The sequence below is a fragment of the Lolium perenne genome, chromosome 7 (assembly GCF_019359855.2).
Source record: "Lolium perenne isolate Kyuss_39 chromosome 7, Kyuss_2.0, whole genome shotgun sequence".
Taxonomy (NCBI): domain Eukaryota; kingdom Viridiplantae; phylum Streptophyta; class Magnoliopsida; order Poales; family Poaceae; genus Lolium; species Lolium perenne.
Window position 1 is genome coordinate 45,971,216 of NC_067250.2, and position 19,818 is coordinate 45,991,033.

The 19,818-nt window shown below is 40.5% G+C and overlaps 1 long non-coding RNA gene across 1 annotated transcript; it reads left to right on the top strand.

Annotated features, from left to right (window-relative positions):
- Positions 1–15,927: 15,927 nt before the first annotated feature.
- LOC139834100 (uncharacterized) lies at positions 15,928–19,275 on the top strand. Its single transcript, XR_011749447.1, has 3 exons — positions 15,928–16,264; positions 17,787–17,896; positions 19,210–19,275. It is a non-coding gene; the product is annotated as an uncharacterized lncRNA (long non-coding RNA).
- Positions 19,276–19,818: the final 543 nt, after the last annotated feature.

The following is a 19,818-nucleotide window of genomic DNA, read 5'->3' on the forward strand; positions in this document are numbered from 1 at the left end:
TGTTTCACTGTGTTACTACTGCTGCAATACTACCACCATCAACTACACGCCTGCAAGCTATTTTCTGGCACCGTTGCTACTGCTCATATATATTCATACCACCTGTATTTCACTATCTCTTCGCCGAACTAGTGCACCTATTAGGTGTGTTGGGGACACAAGAGACTTCTTGCTTTGTGGTTGCAGGGTTGCATGAGAGGGATATCTTTGACCTCTTCCTCCCTGAGTTCGATAAACCTTGGGTGATCCACTTAAAGGAAAACTTGCTGCTGTTCTACAAACCTCTGCTCTTGGAGGCCCAACACTGTCTACAGGAAAAGGAGGGGGGCGTAGACATCAAGCTATTTTCTGGCGCCGTTGCCGGCGAGGAAAGGTAAAAGGTACTCACACTCCGGATCTCGGCTACTAAGCTATTTTCGCTGTTGTAAGTACTCAAAGCTATTTCCTTTAGATCCTGCAATTGCATCTTTTTGGTTCTTGTTTACACTAGTTTGGCATAATGGACAAGAATGAGCTTCTTATTCTATTTCCTGATTTAAAACATGGATTGTTTGATGCGAAAATTAAAAAACCTATGGAATCTTATTTGCATGCTGGTAGTAATATTAGTATGAACGCTTTGAACACCATTGTTGATAATGATATAGAAAGTTCTAAGCTTGGGGAAGCTGGTTTTCATGATCTTTTTAGTCCCCCAAGCATTGAGGAGAAAATTTACTTTGACGATACTTTGCCCCCTATTTATGATGATAATGATATTGGTCTTTTAGTGCCGCCTACTATGGAGAGTAATTTTTATGATGATAATACTATGCCTCCTACACTTGATGAGAATAATAATGATAGCTACTTTGTTGAATTTGCTCCCACTACAACTAATAAAATTGATTATACTTATGTGGAGAGTAATAATTTTATGCATGAGACTCATGATAATAATGCTTTATGTGATACTTATATTGTTGAGTTTGCTCATGTTGCTACTGAAAGTTATTATGAGAGAGGAAAATATGGTTGTAGAAATTTTCATGTTACTAAAACACCTCTCTGTTCTGAAATTTTTGAAGCTATACTTGTTTTATCTTCCTATGCTTGTTACTTTGCTTTTCATGAACTTGTTTATTTACAAGATTCCTATGCATAGGAAGCATGTTAGACTTAAATGTGTTTTGAATTTGCTTCTTGATGCTCTCTTTTGCTTCAAATACTATTTCTTGCGAGTGCGTCATTAAAACTGCTGAGCCCATCTTAATGGCTATAAAGAAAAGAACTTCTTGGGAGATAACCCATGTGTTATTTTGCTACAGTACTTTGTTTTTATTTTGTGTCTTGGAAGTTGTTTACTACTGTAGCAACCTCTCCTTATCTTAGTTTTGTGTTTTGTTGTGCCAAGTAAAGTCGTTGATAGTAAGGTTCATACTAGATTTGGATTACTGCGCAGAAACAGATTTCTTTGCTGTCACGAATCTGGGCTAAATTCTCTGTAGGTAACTCAGAAAATTATGCCAATTTACGTGAGTGATCCTCAGATATTTACGCAACTTTCATTCAATTTGAGCATTTTCATTTGAGCAAGTCTGGTGCCCTTTTAAAATTCGTCTTTACGGACTGTTCTGTTTTGAAAGATTCTGCCTTTTATTTCGCATTGCCTCTTTTGCTATGTGGGATGGATTTATTTGTTCCATTAACTTCCAGTAGCTTTGGGCAATGTCCAGAAGTGTTAAGAATGATTGTGTCACCTCTGAACATGTGAGTTTTTGATTATGCACTAACCCTCTAATGAGTTTGTTTCGAGTTTGGTGTGGAGGAAGTTTTCAAGGGTCAAGAGAGGAGGATGATATACTATGATCAAGAGGAGTGAAAGCTCTAAGCTTGGGGATTCCCCGGTGGTTCACCCCTGCATATATCAAGAAGACTCAAGCGTCTAAGCTTGGGGATGCCCAAGGCATCCCCTTCTTCATCGACAACATTATCAGGTTCCTCCCCTGAAACTATATTTTTATTCCATCACATCTTATGTGCTTTGCTTGGAGCGTCGGTTTGTTTTTGTTTTTGTTTTGTTTGAAAAAAATAGATACTAGTATTCACTTTATGGGAGAGAGACACGCTCCGCTGTAGCATATGGACAAGTATGTCCTTAGTTTCTACTCATAGTATTCATGGCGAAGTTTCTTCTTCGTTAAATTGTTATATGGTTGGAATTGGAAAATGATACATGTAGTAATTGCTATTAATGTCTTGGGTAATGTGATACTTGGCAATTGTTGTGCTCATGTTTAAGCTCTTGCATCATATGCTTTGCACCCATTAATGAAGAAATACATAGAGCATGCTAAAATTTGGTTTGCATATTTGGTTTCTCTAAGGTCTAGATAATTTCTAGTATTGAGTTTGAACAACAAGGAAGATGGTGTAGAGTCTTATAATGTTTTCAATATGTCTTTTATGTGAGTTTTGCTGCACCGGTTCATCCTTGTGTTTGTTTCAAATAACCCTGCTAGCCTAAACCTTGTATCGAGAGGGAACACTTCTCATGCATCCAAAATACTTGAGCCAACCACTATGCCATTTGTGTCCACCATACCTACCTACTACATGGTATTTTCCGCCATTCCAAAGTAAATTGCTTGAGTGCTACCTTTAAAATTCCATCATTCACCTTTGCAATATATAGCTCATGGGACAAATAGCTTAAAAACTATTGTGGTATTGAATATGTAATTATGCACTTTATCTCTTATTAAGTTGCTTGTTGTGCGATAACCATGTTTCTTGGGACGCCATCAACTACTCTTTGTTGAATTTCATGTGAGTTGCTATCCATGTTCGTCTTGTCTGAAGTAAGAGAGATCTACCACCTTATGGTTAAGCATGCATATTGTTAGAGAAGAACATTGGGCCGCTAACTAAAGCCATGATCCATGGTGGAAGTTTCAGTTTTGGACAAATATCCTCAATCTCATATGAGAAAATTATTAATTGTTGTTACATGCTTATGCATAAAAGAGGAGTCCATTATCTGTTGTCTATGTTGTCCCGGTATGGATGTCTAAGTTGAGAATAATCAATAGCGAGAAATCCAATGCGAGCTTTCTCCTTAGACCTTTGTACAGGCGGCATAGAGGTACCCCTTTGTGACACTTGGTTAAAACATGTGCATTGCGATGATCCGGTAGTCCAAGCTAATTAGGACAAGGTGCGGGCACTATTAGTATACTATGCATGAGGCTTGCAACTTGTAAGATATAATTTACATGATACATATGCTTTATTACTACCGTTGACAAAATTGTTTCATGTTTTCAAAATCAAAGCTCTAGCACAAATATAGCAATCGATGCTTTTCCTCTATGAGGACCATTCTTTTACTTTCATTGTTGAGTCAGTTCACCTATTTCTCTCCACCTCAAGAAGCAAACACTTGTGTGAACTGTGCATTGATTCCTACATACTTGCATATTGCACTTATTATATTACTCTATGTTGACAACTATCCATGAGATATACTTGTTACAAGTTGAAAGCAACCGCTGAAACTTAATCTTCCTTTGTGTTGCTTCAATGCCTTTACTTTGAATTATTGCTTTATGAGTTAACTTTTATACAAGACTTATTGATGCTTGTCTTGAAGTGCTATTCATGAAAAGTCTTTGCTATATGATTCACTTGTTTACTCATGTCATATACATTGTTTTGATCGCTGCATTCACTACATATGCTTTACAAATAGTATGATCAAGAATATGATGGCATGTCACTCCAGAAATTATCTGTGTTATCGTTTTACCTGCTCGGGACGAGTAGAACTAAGCTTGGGGATGCTGATACGACTCCGACGTATCGATAATTTCTTATGTTCCATGCCACATTATTGATGTTATCTACATGTTTTATGCACACTTTATGTCATATTCGTGCATTTTCTGGAACTAACCTATTAACAAGATGCCGAAGTGCCAGTTCCTGTTTTCTGCTGTTTTTGGTTTCAGAAATCCTAGTAAAGAAATATTCTCGGAATCGGACGAAATCAACGCCAAAGATCTTAGAATCCCCGGAAGCATCCAGAACACACCAGAGAGGCCAGAGGGGGGCCACAGGCCCACCAAACCATAGGCTGGCGCGGCCTAGGGGGGGCCCGCGCCCCCCTATGGTGTGGCCACCCCTTCAGCCCTCCTGTGCCGCCTCTTCGCCTATTTAAAGCGTCCGTCGCGAAAACCCTGATACGTTCGACGAAACCCACAGAAACCTTCCAGAGCCGCCGCCATCGCGAAGCCAAGATCTGGGGGACAGGAGTCTCTGTTCCGGCACGCTGCCGGAACGGGGAAGTGCCCCCGGAAGGCTCCTCCATCGACACCACCGCCATCTCCATCACCGCTGCTGTCTCCCATGAGGAGGGAGTAGTTCTCCATCGAGGCTCGGGGCTGTACCGGTAGCTATGTGGTTCATCTCTCTCCTATGTACTTCAATACAATAATCTCATGAGCTGCCTTACATGATTGAGATTCATATGATGATGCTTGTAATCTAGATGTCGTTATGCTAGTCAAGTGAATTTTACTTATGTGATCTCCGGAGACTCCTTGTCCCACGTGTGTAAAGGTGACAGTGTGTGCACCGTGTGGGTCTCTTAGGCTATATTTCACAGAATACTTATTCACTGATGAATGGCATAGTGAGGTGCTTATTTATATCTCTTTATGATTGCAATGTATTTTGTATCACAATTTATCTATGTGCTACCCTAGCAATGTTATTAAAGTAGTTTTATTCCTCCTACACGGTGTAATGGTGACAGTGTGTGCATCCGTGTTAGTACTTGGTTTATGATATGATCATGATCTCTTGTAGATTGCGAAGTTAACTATTGCTATGACAGTATTGATGTGATCTATTCCTCCTACATATGCATGAAGGTGACAGTGTGCATGCTATGTTAGTACTTGGTTTAGTCGAATTGATCTTTCATGCACTCTAAGGTTACTTAAATATGAACATTGAATTGTGGAGCTTGTTAACTCCGGCATTGAGGGTTCGTGTAATCCTACGCAATGTGTTCATCATCCAACAAGAGTGTAGAGTATGCATTTATCTATTCTGTTATGTGATCAATGTTGAGAGTGTCCACTAGTGAAAGTCTAATCCCTAGGCCTTGTTCCTAAATACTGCTGCATTACTACTGCTTGTTTACTGTTTCACTGTGTTACTACTGCTGCAATACTACCACCATCAACTACACGCCAACAAGCTATTTTCTGGCACCATTGCTACTGCTCATATATATTCATACCACCCGTATTTCACTATCTCTTCGCCGAACTAGTGCACCTATTAGGTGTGTTGGGGACACAAGAGACTTCTTGCTTTGTGGTTGCAGGGTTGCATGAGAGGGATATCTTTGACCTCTTCCTCCCTGAGTTCGATAAACCTTGGGTGATCCACTTAAGGGAAAACTTGCTGCTGTTCTACAAACCTCTGCTCTTGGAGGCCCAACACTGTCTACAGGAAAAGGAGGGGGGCGTAGACATCAACCGCTATCCAGCATGCATCTATGCCTAAAAAGTCCACTTTCAGGTTATCATCCGAACCCCTTCCGGTATTAAGTTGCAAGCAACAGACAATTGCATTAAGTATGGTGCGTAATGTAATCAACACAAATATCCTTAGACAAAGCATCGATGTTTTATCCCTAGTGGCAACAGCACATCCACAACCTAAGAACTTTCTTGTCCTGCATTTAATGGAGGCATGAACCCACTATCGAGCATAAATACTCCCTCTTGGAGTTACAAGTATCAACTTGGCCAGAGCCTCTACTAGCAACGGAGAGCATGCAAGAACATAAACAACATATATGATAGATTGATAATCAACTTGACATAGTATTCAATATTCATCGGATCCGAACAAACACAACATGTAGCATTACAAATAGATGATATTGATCATGATAGGTAGCTCACAAGATCTAACATGATAGCACAATGAGGAGAAGACGACCATCTAGCTACTGCTATGGACCCATAGTCCAGGGGTGAACTACTCACACATCGATCCGGAGGCGATCATGGCGATGAAGAGTCCTCCAGGAGATGATTCCCCTCTCCGGCAGGGTGCCGGAGGCGATCTCCTGAATCCCCCGAGATGGGATTGGCGGCGGCTGCGTCTCTGGAAGGTTTTCCGTATCGTGGCTCTCGGTATAGAGGGTTTCGCGACGAAGGCTTTAAGTAGGCGGAAGGGCGGAGTCGGAGGGCTGACAGGGGCTCCACACGCTAGGGCGGTGCGGGCCCAGCCCTGGCCGCGCGGCCCTAGTGTGGCGGCGCCTCGTCGCCCCACTTCGTTATCCTTTCGGTCTTCTGGAAGCTTCGTGGAAAAATAAGACCCTGGGCGTTGATTTCGTCCAATTCCGAGAATATTTCCTTTGTAGGATCTCTGAAACCAAAAACAGCAGTGAAACAAAGAATCGGCTCTTCGGCATCTCGTCAATAGGTTAGTGCCGGAAAATGCATAATAATGACATATAATGTGTATAAAACATGTGAGTATCATCATAAAAGTAGCATGGAACATAAGAAATTATAGATACGTTTGAGACGTATCACTTACCTTTTCATTTTCATGTGTTAAACTTGTTTAAATCTTGGTCAAACCTAGCTAGGATTTGACCAAGAGATTCAAATGGGCATAAAAAATTTAAAAAAATGATAAACCAAAGCGCATGGTCTTCTTATGTCATATAGTAAGGCATTCAAGTTGATAAACAAGGTCTAGACATATTCAAACCAGACAAATCATGTATCTACCCCCTAAGAAGGATCCAGGCTTACCCTTTTCATTTTCATGTTTTAAACTTGTTCAAATCTTGGTCAAACTTATATTAGGATTTGCCAAGATTCAAATGGGCGTAAAAATACTTTGAAAAATCATGTATGTATCTACCCCGGCCTAACCCTAAACTCTATCTTACGAAGCCAAGCATGAAGAGAAGTGGTTTTGGGTTTCAAACTTGGAAATTTCAAAAACCTCCCAAAAGCTTCATTTTAGAGTGACTAAGAAGGATTCATGCTTACCTTTTATTTTCATGTTTTAAACATGTTCAAATCTTGGTCAAACCGTTCGTACCTAGGATTTGACCAAGATTCAAATGGGCATAAAAATTCAAAAAAAATGAAAAACCAAAGAACATAGCCTTCTTATATATGTCATATAGTAAGCACTCAAGTTGATAAACAAAGTCTAGACATATTCAAACCAGAAAAATCATGTATCTACCCCTAACCCTAAACTTTGTCTTAATTATGAAGTCAAGCACGAAGAGAAGTCGTTTTGGGTTTCAAACATGGAAATTTCAAAAACCTCCCAAAAGCTTCATTTTAGAGTGACTAAGAAGGATCCATACTTACGGAGGAGGCGTTTTGGCTCATAGGAGCATATGCTTCCATTATACAAAATAATTAATAAATAATTTTAAAAATAGCAAAAAATTCTGATATAATTTTTTTGGTGTACATCATGACATTCTATGTTAGTGCACAAATTTTTGTGGAGAAACAACATTTTATGTGGCGTGTACAAAAAATACAAAAAAATGTCCTATACGTAGTCATGTTACAGCATCAAAATTTGTCTTTTTTACAGGAGCCACATAAATTTTTAGTTTTTTTCTGAAAACTTGTGTACGAACATAAAATATGTAGATGTACATGTAAAATTTTATTTTAGAATTTTTTGACACTTCGAAATGTTGATTCACATAATGGGAGCAAATGCTCCTATGAACCAAAGTGAATATCCCCCATGCTTACCTTTTATTTTCATGTTTGAAACATGTTCAAATCTTGGTCAAAAAAATGAAAACCAAAGCACATAGTATTCTTATGTCATATAGTAAGCATTCAAGTTGATAAACAAGGTCTAAACAAGGATACATGCTTCCCTTTTCATTCTCATGTTTTATACTTGTTTAAATCTTGGTCAAACCTAGGATTTGACCAAGATTCAAAATGTGCATCAAAATTCAAAAAAAATAGAAAAATTAAAAACCAAATTAAAGCACAAAGTTTTCTTATGTCATATAGTAAGCATTAAAGTTGTTAAACAAGGTCTAGACACATATTCAAACAAGACAAATCATGTATCTACACCCCTAACCCCTAAACTCTATCTTATGAAGTCAACAGCATGAGAAGAAGTGGTTTTGGTCGGGTTTCAAACATGGAAATTTCAAAAACCTCCCAAAAACTTCATTTTAGATTGACTAATATAAGAAGGATCCATGCTTACCACCTTTTCATTTTCATATTTTAAACTTGTTTAAATCTGTGTGAAATTACACCTATGATTTGACCAAAAGATTCAAATGGGCATAAAATTCAAAAAAATCAGAAAAATGAAAAATAAAAGCATATAGTCTTCTTATGTCATATAGTAAGCATTCAAGTTGATAAACAAGGTTTGGACATATTCAAACCTAGGCAAATCATGTATCTACCCCCTAGCCCCTAAACTCTATCTTATGAAGTCAAGCATTGAAGAGAAGTGGTTTTGGGTTTCAAACTTGAAAATTTCAAGAACATCCCAAAAACTTCATTTTAGAGTGACTATAAGAAGGATACATGCTTCCCCTTTTCATTTTCATGTTGTATACTTGTTTAAATCTTGGTCAAACCTAGGATTTTTCAAAGATTCGATCAAATGTGCATCAAAATTAAAAAAATCGAAAAAATGAAAACCAAAGCACATAGTATTCTCATGTCACATATAGTAAGCATTCAAGTTCATAAACAAGGTGTAAACATATTCAAACAAGACAAATCATGTATCTACCCCCTAACCCTAAACTCTATCTTATGAAGTCAAGCATGAAGAGAAGTGGTTTTGTGTTTCAAACATGGAAATTTCAAAAACCTCCCAAAAGCTTCATTTTAGAGTGACTAAGAAGGATACAAGCTTACCTTTTCATTTTCACGTGTTAAACTTGTTTAAATATTGGTCAAACCTAGCTAGGATTTGACCAAGAGATTCAAATGGGCATAAGAATTCAAAATAAAACCAAAGCGCATGGTCTTCTTATGTCATATAGTAAGACATTCGAGTTGATAAACAAGGTCTAGAAATATTTAAAACGGACGAATCATGTATCTACCCCCTAACCATAAACTCTGTCTTGTAAAGTCAACCATGAAGAGAAGTGGTTTTGGGTTTCAAACATGGAAATTTCAAAAACCTCCCAAAAGCTTCATTTTAGAGTGACTAAGAAGGATCCAGGCTTACCCTTTTCATTTTCATGTTTTAAACTTGTTCAAATCTTGGTCAAACCTAGGATTTGACCAAGATTCAAATGGGCATAAAAATTAAAAAAAATGAAAACCAAAGCACATATATAGCCTTCTTATGTCATATAGTAAGCACTCAAGTTGATAAACATGGTCTAGACATATTCAAACCAGAGAAATCGATCATATATCTACCCCTAACCCTAAACTTTGTCTTCTGAAGTGTCGATCAAGCACGAAGAGAAGTCGTTTTGGGTTTCAAACATGGAAATTTCAAAAACTTCCCAAAAGCTTCACTTTGGAGTGACTAAGAAGGATCGATGCATGCTTTCATTTTCATGTTTTAAACTTGTTTAATTAAATCTTGGTTAAACCTAGGATTTTACCAAGATCAAATGGGCATAAAAATTCAGTAAAAATAGAAAAAATGAAAACCAAAGCACATAGTATTCTTATGTCATATAGTAAGCATTCAAGTTGATAAACATGGTCTAAACATTTTCAAACCAGACAAATCATGTATCTACCCCTAAACCTAAACTCTGTCTTATGAAGTCGATCAAGGATGAAGAGAAGTGGTTTTGGGTTTCTGATGCGTGCAGTTGACACATGTCCGTTGGGAACCCCAAGAGGAAGGTGTGATGCAGACAGTAGCAAGTTTTCCCTCAGAAAGAAACCAAGGTTTATCGAACCAGGAGGAGCCAAGAAGCACGTTGAAGGTTGATGGCGGCGAAGTATAGTGCGGCGCAACACCAGGGATTCCGGCGCCAACGTGGAACCTGCACAACACAATCAAAGTACTTTGCCCCAACGTAACAGTGAGGTTGTCAATCTCTCCGGCTTGTTGTGAACAAAGGATTAACCGTATTGTGTGGAAGATGATTGTTTGCGAAGAACAGTAAAGAACTAGTATTGCAGTAGATTGTATTTCAGATGTAAAGAATAGACCGGGGTCCACAGTTCACTAGCGGTGTCTCTCCCATAAGATAAATAGCATGTTGGGTGAACAAATTACAGTTGGGCAATTGACAAATAAAGAAGGCATAACAATGCACATACATATATCATGATGAGTACTATGAGATTTAATCAGGGCATTACGACAAAGTACATAGACCGCCATCCAGCATGCATCTATGCCTAAAAAGTCCACTTTCAGGTTATCATCCGAACCCCTTCCAGTATTAAGTTGCAAGCAACAGACAATTGCATTAAGTATGGTGCATAATGTAATGAACACAAATATCCTTAGACAAAGCATCGATGTTTTATCCCTAGTGGCAACAGCACATCCACAACCTTAGAACTTTCTCACATCGTCCTGCATTCAATGGAGGCATGAACCCACTATCGAGCATAAATACTCCCTCTTGGAGTCACAAGTATCAACTTGGCCAGAGCCTCTACTAGCAACGGAGAGCATGCAAGAACATAAACAACATATATGATAGATTGATAATCAACTTGACATAGTATTCAATATCCATCGGATCCCAACAAACACAACATGTAGGATTACAAAGAAACGATCTTGATCATGATAGGCAACTCACAAGATCAAGCATGATAGCACAATTAGGAGAAGACGACCATCTAGCTACTGCTATGGACCCATGGTCCAGGGGTGAACTACTCACACATCAATCCGGAGGCGATCATGGCGATGAAGAGTCCTCCGGGAGATGATTCCCCTCTCCGGCAGGGTGCCGGAGGCGATCTCCTGAATCCCCCGAGATGGGATTGGCGGCGGCTGCGTCTCTGGAAGGTTTTCCGTATCGTGGCTCTCGGTACTGGGGGTTTCGCGACAGAGGCTTTAAGTAGGCGGAAGGGTAGGTCAGGGGGCGTCACGAGGGGCCCACACGCTAGGGCCGCGCGGCCAGGGGCTAGGCCGCGCCGCCCTGTTGTGTGGCCACCTCGTGGCCCCACTTCTTATCCTCTTCGGTCTTCTGGAAGCTTCGTGTGAAAATAGGACCCTGGGCGTTGATTTCGTCCAATTCCGAGAATATTTCCTTACTAGGATTTCTGAAACCAAAAACAGTAGAAAACAGCAACTGGCTCTTCGGCATCTCGTCAATAGGTTAGTGCCGGAAAATGCATAATAACGACATATAATGTGTATAAAACATGTGAGTATCATCATAAAAGTAGCATGGAACATAAGAAATTATAGATACGTTTGGGACGTATCAAGCATCCCCAAGCTTAGTTCCTACTCGCCCTCGAGTAGGTAAACGATAACAAAGATAATTTCTGAAGTGACATGCTATCATAATCTTGATCAATACTATTGTAAAGCACATGCGATGAATGCAGCAATTCGAAGCAATGATGAAAATAATGAGTAAACAAATGAATCATATAGCAAAGACTTTTCATGAATAATACTTTCAAGACAAGCATCAATAAGTCTTGCATAACAGTTAACTCATAAGCAATAAATTCTTAGTAGAAAGCTTTGAAACAACACAAAGGAAGATATAAGTTTCAGCGGTTGCTTTCAACTTCAACATGTATGTCTCATGGATAATTGTCAACACAAAGTAATATAACAAGTGCAATAGGTAAACATGTAAGAATCAATGCACACAGTTTACACAAGTGTTTGCTTCTAAGATAGAAAGAATAGGTAAACCGACTCAACAATAAAGTAAAAGATAGGCCCTTCGCAGAGGGAAGCATTGATTACTATTTTTGTGCTAGAGCTTTTCATTTTGAAAACAAGAAACAATTTTGTCAACGGTAGTAATAAAGCATATGAGTTATGTATAAGTCATCTTATAAGTTGCAAGCCTCATGCATAGTATACTAATAGTGCCCGCACCTTGTCCTAATTAGCTTGGGTTAACACGGATTATCATTGCATAACATATGTTTCAACCAAGTGTCACAAAGGGGTACCTCTATGCCGCCTGTACAAGGGTCTAAGGAGAAGGTTCGCATTGGATTTCTCGCTTTTGATCATTCTCAACTTAGACACCCATACCGGGACAACATAGACAACAGATAATGGACTCCTCTTTTAATGCTTAAGCATTCAACAACAATTAATATTCTCATAAGAGATTGAGGTTTTATGTCCAAACTGAAACTTCCACCATGATTCATGGCTTTAGTTAGCGGCCCAATGTTCTTCTCTAACAGTATGCATACTCAAACCATTTGATTGTGAAAACCGCCCTTACTTCAGACAAGACGAACATGCATAGCAACTCACATGATATTCAACAAAGGTAAACGAGTTGATGGCGTCCCCAGAAAACATGGTTACCGCTCAACAAGCAACTTACTAAGAAATAAGACACATAAGTACATATTCTTCACCACGATAGTTTTTAAGCTATTTTGTCCCATGAGCTATATATTGTAAAGGTAAAGAATAGAAATTTAAAAGTAGCACTCAAGTAATGTACTTTGGAATGGCGGAGAAATACCATGTGGTAGGTAGGTATGGTGGACACAAATGGCATAGTTTTGGCTCAAGGTTTTGGATGCACGAGAAGAATTCCTCTCAATACAAGGCTAGGCTAGCAAGGTTGTTTGAAGCAAACTCAAGTATAAAATGGTGCAGCAAGACTCACATATAAACATATTGTAAGCATTATAAGACTTTACATCGTCTCCTTGTTGTTCAAACACCTCAACCAGAAAATATCTAGACTTAGAGAAACCAATCATGCAAACCAAATTTTAACAAGCTCTATGTAGTTATTCATTAATAGGTGCAAAGTACATGATGCAAGAGCTTAAACATGATCTATATGAGCAAAACAATTGCCAAGTATCACATTATTCAAGACATTATACCAATTACCACATGCGGCATTTTCCGTTTCTGTAACACCCCGACTTTTGCAACCTTGTTTAATTGTCCTGAGTGCAAAAATCAGGGGGAACAAAAACTTTTTAAGTTATGCTTGTGTGGACGTGTTTTTGATTGAAATGCTTGTTTGACTTTGTTGATGAGTGATGTTTGTTGTAGAGTCCTAAGTAAAGTATCTCAACCCACATCTTCAAGTCTCACGAAAAACCCTTAAGCTATGGCCACTCTTGTATTACCTTAACACCCTCTCTTCAAGAGTATTTATACCCTTTTGTTAAAACACAAAACCTCTTTGCTTTGTCTTATGACTCAAAATTTTATTTCTTATGATCTTGCCAAAAATCTTTCCTTTTAAGTTTCTATGATCACCTCACATCGGAATATCAGAAAAAGGGTTTTCTAAAATTATTTTTGACACAAAGAATTTTCCAAATGGATTAATCTTACTTTGTGTGACTTTAAAATTTTAAAAACATTTTTATGCAGTTTTGGTTTCCTAAAAATGATTATGGAATGATCTATATTTAATTCTAGTTTAACTATGGGTTATTCTACTCATTCTAAAACCCTCTCTATTTTTGAAGCTTTTCAAAATAAGATTTCTTATCTAGTTTAAAATCTAACAAAGGCCATTGGCAACAGAGCTAAATTTAAGGACTAATTGATTTGTGTTCAATTACCCATGGCATTGTCCTAGCCACTAATACATCTCACTGATCTATCATTTAATATCATCACTCCATCTATGCTTACTCTTGGTAGGTGATCATTTGTCCAGCAAATAAATAATATCCATTTCATCCCCATCTCACCCTGATACTTGTTTTGCATCCTTGAAACAAATCCTACCTCTTAAGTTAAACCATAATCTTATGTCAATGCCAATTTTCAAGCTTGGGATTTACCTCCGAAATGAGCTAATCATTTAAAACCCTAAACCTCTCTATCTTAGCTATCAAAATATTTCTAGTCCTTGCCATACTTTTTCAAAACCTTTCCTCTAATAAAAATAGGAAAAGTTGTTAATATGTTGTATCACACCTTTTCCATTCAAAAATAATTTCAGAAAAATATTTTCTTTATCTTATTTCCTATTTACCAAAATGCATGTCAATGGTGTATATGCCATTTCTTGCTCTCTTTTTTTTTATCAAAAAAGTAATAAGAAAAAACTACTATGCATTTTCTTGCGAGTAGAGTATATTTCAACTCAAAATATTATCTTGCTCTTTTCTAAATCTTCAAAATTTAGCTCCCTCCATTTTTCCATTGAAAACTAGCCTTAGACATAAAAAGTGACCCGAACAAATAATAAATAGGTTCATAATAGAGTAGCAACACTTGGACAGCAAATAAACCGCTCTACCTATCATCATCACCCCATCTATCTAGACGTGGCCTAAGTAAATGATCATTAGATCATTCACTTGATTAACCTACCTTTCCATCTCTTTTCTCTTAACCTTTTCAAATAAAATTTTCCTTATCAACCTGGGCTAGACCATCATCGTAACACCTCCACATTGCCCATTTGAGCAACGCCCTAGTCCATTTCCGCTTGGCATTGGAAGTATCCGGCCATGCCATGTTTTGCCTAGGTAACCATACTCCTTTCCCTCTCTCCCACTCTATTTTCGTTGGATCACCACCACCCCACCAAACCAACACACTAACTAGACCAGCCAGGCCATTTTGGCAGTTCCTCTTGTATTTTTGTGTTTAGCAAGGAGGGAGGTCGGCCATGCCAAGAGAATGGCATGATCGGGTGGAACCTCTCACCCTCTCCTTTTCCCTCTCCACCTATGGGTACCCTGGACCCTGCTCGCCTGCCTGAACAACCTGCACCCCACCCTGTCCACGCTCAGGGAGCCGCTTCCCTGCACACCACCGCACGCACGCTACCTCGCCTTGCCGCTAACATTTCCTCGAGCGGGTGGCGGACGGACACGACCGCACCTTGCACGCTGATTCCCTCACACCACAGACACTCGCCTCGTTCCAAAACCGTCGCCTAGGACAGGAGGCACAGCAGCGCCACCCCTCCCTGCCAATCCCGAGCTGCCGCTCATCCCTTTCTCCTGGTGGGCACCCATTTGATGGTCCGCAGTGAAACGACCTCTCCTTCTCGAGTGGTCGCGCCAGCAGCTTCCTCTGACTTGTCTCTCAACTTCTTACACGGTCCCGAGGCCATAACCGGACCAGAGTGTCTCCCATGTGCTCGCCAAGATCGTGGTCACCACAACAGTGGACGCCATTGCGTTCCCAGTCATAAGTTAAACCAGATATCACGCCAAGCTACCAAACTCAAAGGCATCCTGTATTACTCACGACAATAACACCTGTTACCGCAGTCAATTCCTCTTAGCCGAGAAATTCATATCAAACACTTAAGCCTCCAGCAGAACATCGTCCTGTCCCGATCATCGCAGTAGGCGCCTCCCTTCTCCGTCGGTCTCACGCTACCCCTCACAACACACCATGCACGAGGCCGCCGCCTTTCTGCCCAATCCGACTCTCTCAAAACTCGCCAACGACCCCGTACTCCCCGTCCACCGTGCACCGTCACCCGGCAAATAAAACCCGACCCCGCTGTTTCCCATGTCCGAGCCTCATCACAATCCCCTCACTCCCTCTCTTCACCTATCCTCAGTCCTCACTCCATAACCATCTACTTGGCCACCGAAAGAGCTCCTGCTGCTCTCTTTCTTCTGCTCTACGGAGGAGACGAGACGGAGTTCGTCCGTGAGCAGCACGCCGTGGACGACGCTGCTGCCCCTCTCTCTTCTCTCTGTCTCTCTATCTCTCCGTTTTTCTCACTCTCGCTCGATCACATCTAATCCCGCCCCACCTTTTTCCCAGGAACCTTCCGGGACGGCCGCCGTCGTCAAGTTCGTCTACGGCGTCGCCGACCTCGCGGCGGACCGTGTCGTCGCCTGGGAGCTTTTCCGCTTGTTCAAGCCGTACCCCTGCACAGCGCGCGTCTCCCCTGCATCTCCGCACACTCCCACCTCTCCGCCCATTCGTCGTCGCTGACGGAGCTCACACCCAGCCGGCCTCGACTTCGCCCGCGTCGACGCCCTGGAGCCGCTCAGGCCCGACCGAGGCGTCAGGGCAAGCCTCCGCTCGACCACGCTGTCATCGCGCCCTTCTGCTAACGCCCCTGAGACCCCCGGTGAGCTCCTCTTCTCCCGCTTGCTCCGCTCCGTCGCAGAGACGCGGCCGCGCCACCGATTAATCGTCGTCGCCAAGGAAACGGTTGGAGGCCGTCGGATCTTCATCCGCGGGCCACATGCGGCCGGCCTTTGCATGGCTGCTGGCCCCGCTGGCCCCCCTTTTTTTCAAACCACCACGCCCGCACGTCCGCGGTGGCAGTTGGGCCATTCCACAGACAGATCGGCCTGATCCGTTCTATCCGGCCTGTGTTCTTCTTTTTCTTTTTTTCGGAAAATTAATCCTGCTGACAGATCTAATTCAGTTTAAATCCACCAAATATTCTTGGTAAATCTAATTTGAGTGATTCGAATTCCTTCGTGTATTTAAACTAAATCTTAACCATCTCCAGTAACAGGCATAGGATTTTATGCTATTTATATTTACTGCTATTTATGTTTCTAAAACGTTACTGTTTTGGTATAAATTAGTTTGTGGGAGTTTTGCGTACCTTTTTACAGTAGACTCAATTTTTTTGATAGTACTTTCAAGTAGCTTTCTTTTGGTGTATCATACCCTAGCAGTTGCTTCCTGGATTTTGTGTTGTTTTAAAAGTAAAATCTGGCCAGTAGGCTCTTTCTTGAATTTTAATTTTAAAACTAAAACTGTTTTTGCAACAAAACCAAGTTCCTCTGGCATATATAATGTTAGGGTATAACCAGGTCAGAGGAAATATTTTTGTGAGCTATATTTTATTTCTGGAGATTTTATAACCAAATCAGAGTGACTTTTTAGTATAAAAATTGTGGAAATTAATTTGTAGCTTTCAAAAATGCCAAACCAATTTTGTTAGATCACATATTTCAGAACCTATCCAGTGATATGTTTGTCACTAGTTGGATATGCTCTGATGACTGTGTGCCTTGAAAATGGCTGGCTCTAGTTTCTGCCTTGTCAAAATATTTAAAAATATTTAAAAACTTATTTTTGAAAACTTCCAGTGTATGTGGGTTCCACATGTTATTAGCTTCCAGTAGATATGCTGCATGAATTTTTGTGAGCCACAGAAAGATTTAGGCCATTTATTTGGTCCCTAAGTCATTTCTGGCTTTATAAAAATCTTATCTTTTGTTTTACAGACCAAAATTTAGTGAACCCAATTTCTGTAGCTTTGTAAAGTAAAGCTTTACTTCCTGTGATTTTACCAAAAATTTGTGTGCAATATTCTGGAGTGGCCGATTAATTTGATGCTAGTGCTTATTTACCCGTAGGAAAATTGTGTTGTTTTTGTTTAAAATGTTTTTTAATGAACCTTGGCACCAGACCCCTGCTGGTGGTTTCCAAAGGTCATTTAGCCACCTTTGATTTAGTAGATTAAGTTTTGTTGTGAGGCAGAGCCTTTTTAGCAAAATAACCATTTTCCCTAGGTGCTATTATTTGATGTGTTTAGTGTCTCTGATTTAGTGGTTGGTTGTTGTGTGTTGTTGTGTGGTTGATGCTATGGCCATGTGTTGATTGCCTTCTCTTTTATTTTGCGGCGCTAGAATGCGAGTACTATCGGAGAAGGAGGAGAGGATCTCGGTGAGGATTTCAAACAGGAAGGAAGAGGAGATGATTCATGAAGATGAAGTCCAGTGACAAATAGCCAACCAAGGCAAGCCACCTCTTGATGCATACCTTATCCTAATTGTCTTACTCTTGCATTATTACAGGTTTTATAAATTGCGTGTCTTTTATTTATTTATGTGAGTGGTTATAGCCACTCGGAGTTTTACTATTCCACCCTTACGGGTGCTGCCCCTCATTGATACCTACTGGACAATCCTGGCTACGATTTGGTGCTTAACACCTTATCCTCTCTTTGTCGCCGCTTTTCAAATAAAGTTGGACTATAGGTTGGGAGCCCTTTGGAAAAGGAATTTGGAAAAGGTTTTAAAGAAAATGAGTTCTTTGAAAACCTTGGAGTGGGGCAACCTCGATCAAGTGGAAATTTTATGAAAAGGTTTTGAGAAAGATGATGCTGAAGGAAAAATGAGGAACTTCTGTTTTTGAAAACCTTTGTTGACTGAGTACATCACCGGACCTAGCCAGTACAACCACATTACCCTTTAGTGGGACGGGGCGTAGCGTAGTAGTTTGTCTCGCCTTAGTTTGGGTCCTGCAAGTGTAGTGGCAGTCCGACCATGGACGCTTCGACCGGGGTTCTTCCCATGAGAAGGGACGCAACCCATTTGCCTCGTTTAGGTACGCGGGGTACAACTTATGAGCTCCCATTGAAAGATGCCTAAGAGGTTGGATGGCATTCCGTAGGGTCGAGTGTCGGGGACTTTGCAACTCCTGGGTAAACGGCATCCCGACTACGGTGTTGGGAGGTACAACTCATTCGGCATGTCTTAGGCTAAGGCGAGCAAGCGAAAAACTACGATCGGTTATCCGAGCCTCGCGTTTTGACGCTTGGTGAACCAGGGATGATCCCGGCGGATTTACCGGATCTTGTGGGGAAAGTGTACAACCTCTGCAGAGTGTAAATCTATTCGAATAGCCGTGTCCGCGGCAATGGACGTGGGAAAGGAAGTGCTGAGTATCAAAGGGAGTTTTGGTTTATAAAAGTGTTTTCTCAAAAATGTTTAGGAAAAAAATGATGCCAGTGGGACAGGTGGAAATGTACCTGGGAGGTACAGTGGAAAGTTGGAAAAGTTGTTTTGGCCATATGAGATGGCCGGAAAGGAAAATGGGTCACCCTTACCTATTAGTCTTCAAAAGAAACTTGTTTTCAAAAAGGTTTTCAACAAAGATATTGAGATGTCATACTTCCGAGAGAAACTATCTCTCACTCCTTGTAACCCTAGAATAGTGCTTATTCCTTGCTACTGCCAAATTGCATATCCTTTACTTCTTTCTAAGGTGGTTTGCGAGTACAATTCATAATGTACTCATGGCTTTGTCCCTGGCTATTTACTTGGCCAGACTTGGTGGAGTCCGACAGATGAAGAAGGAGTTGACGACGTCTATGCGAGCTAGGAACGTCTTCCCGCCCGCTGTTCGTAGGGTTATGGCATGACTTGGGCCATGCGAACGCTTTCGTCTGAAGTATTTCCGCTGTGTGTTTGTTGATCTCCTTCCATTGCGGCTCTTATGTAAGTATTGGTCATGTGACCTATTGTAATTTTTTTTATTCGGTACTGTAATGGATGATGTATTTGATACCAGTTCGGTTATGCTTTCACGACACACTGATCATGGGATCGTGAATGTGTATGCATAACGGGTGTTTCGGACAGCTAGTCCGGGGCCCCACAGAGCTGGTATCAGAGCCATCCTGACTGTAGGAGACCTTAGTTAGCATGGACGTTAGTTAGGAAACTAGTACTTTGCGAAAACTTATTTACAAAACAAAGTATTTTCCTTAGTAGACGGAAGCATAGCTTCTAATGTTCTTATCCCTTTAAAATTCAAATTCTTACCTCGCTCTCTGATTTCCAAAGATTTTGAACGCTTTTGATTCTACTATCTCACCCTCTTCCAACTCAACATATTGGACGAAATCCCCAACTCAGACTCGAAGTCGAAGATGGA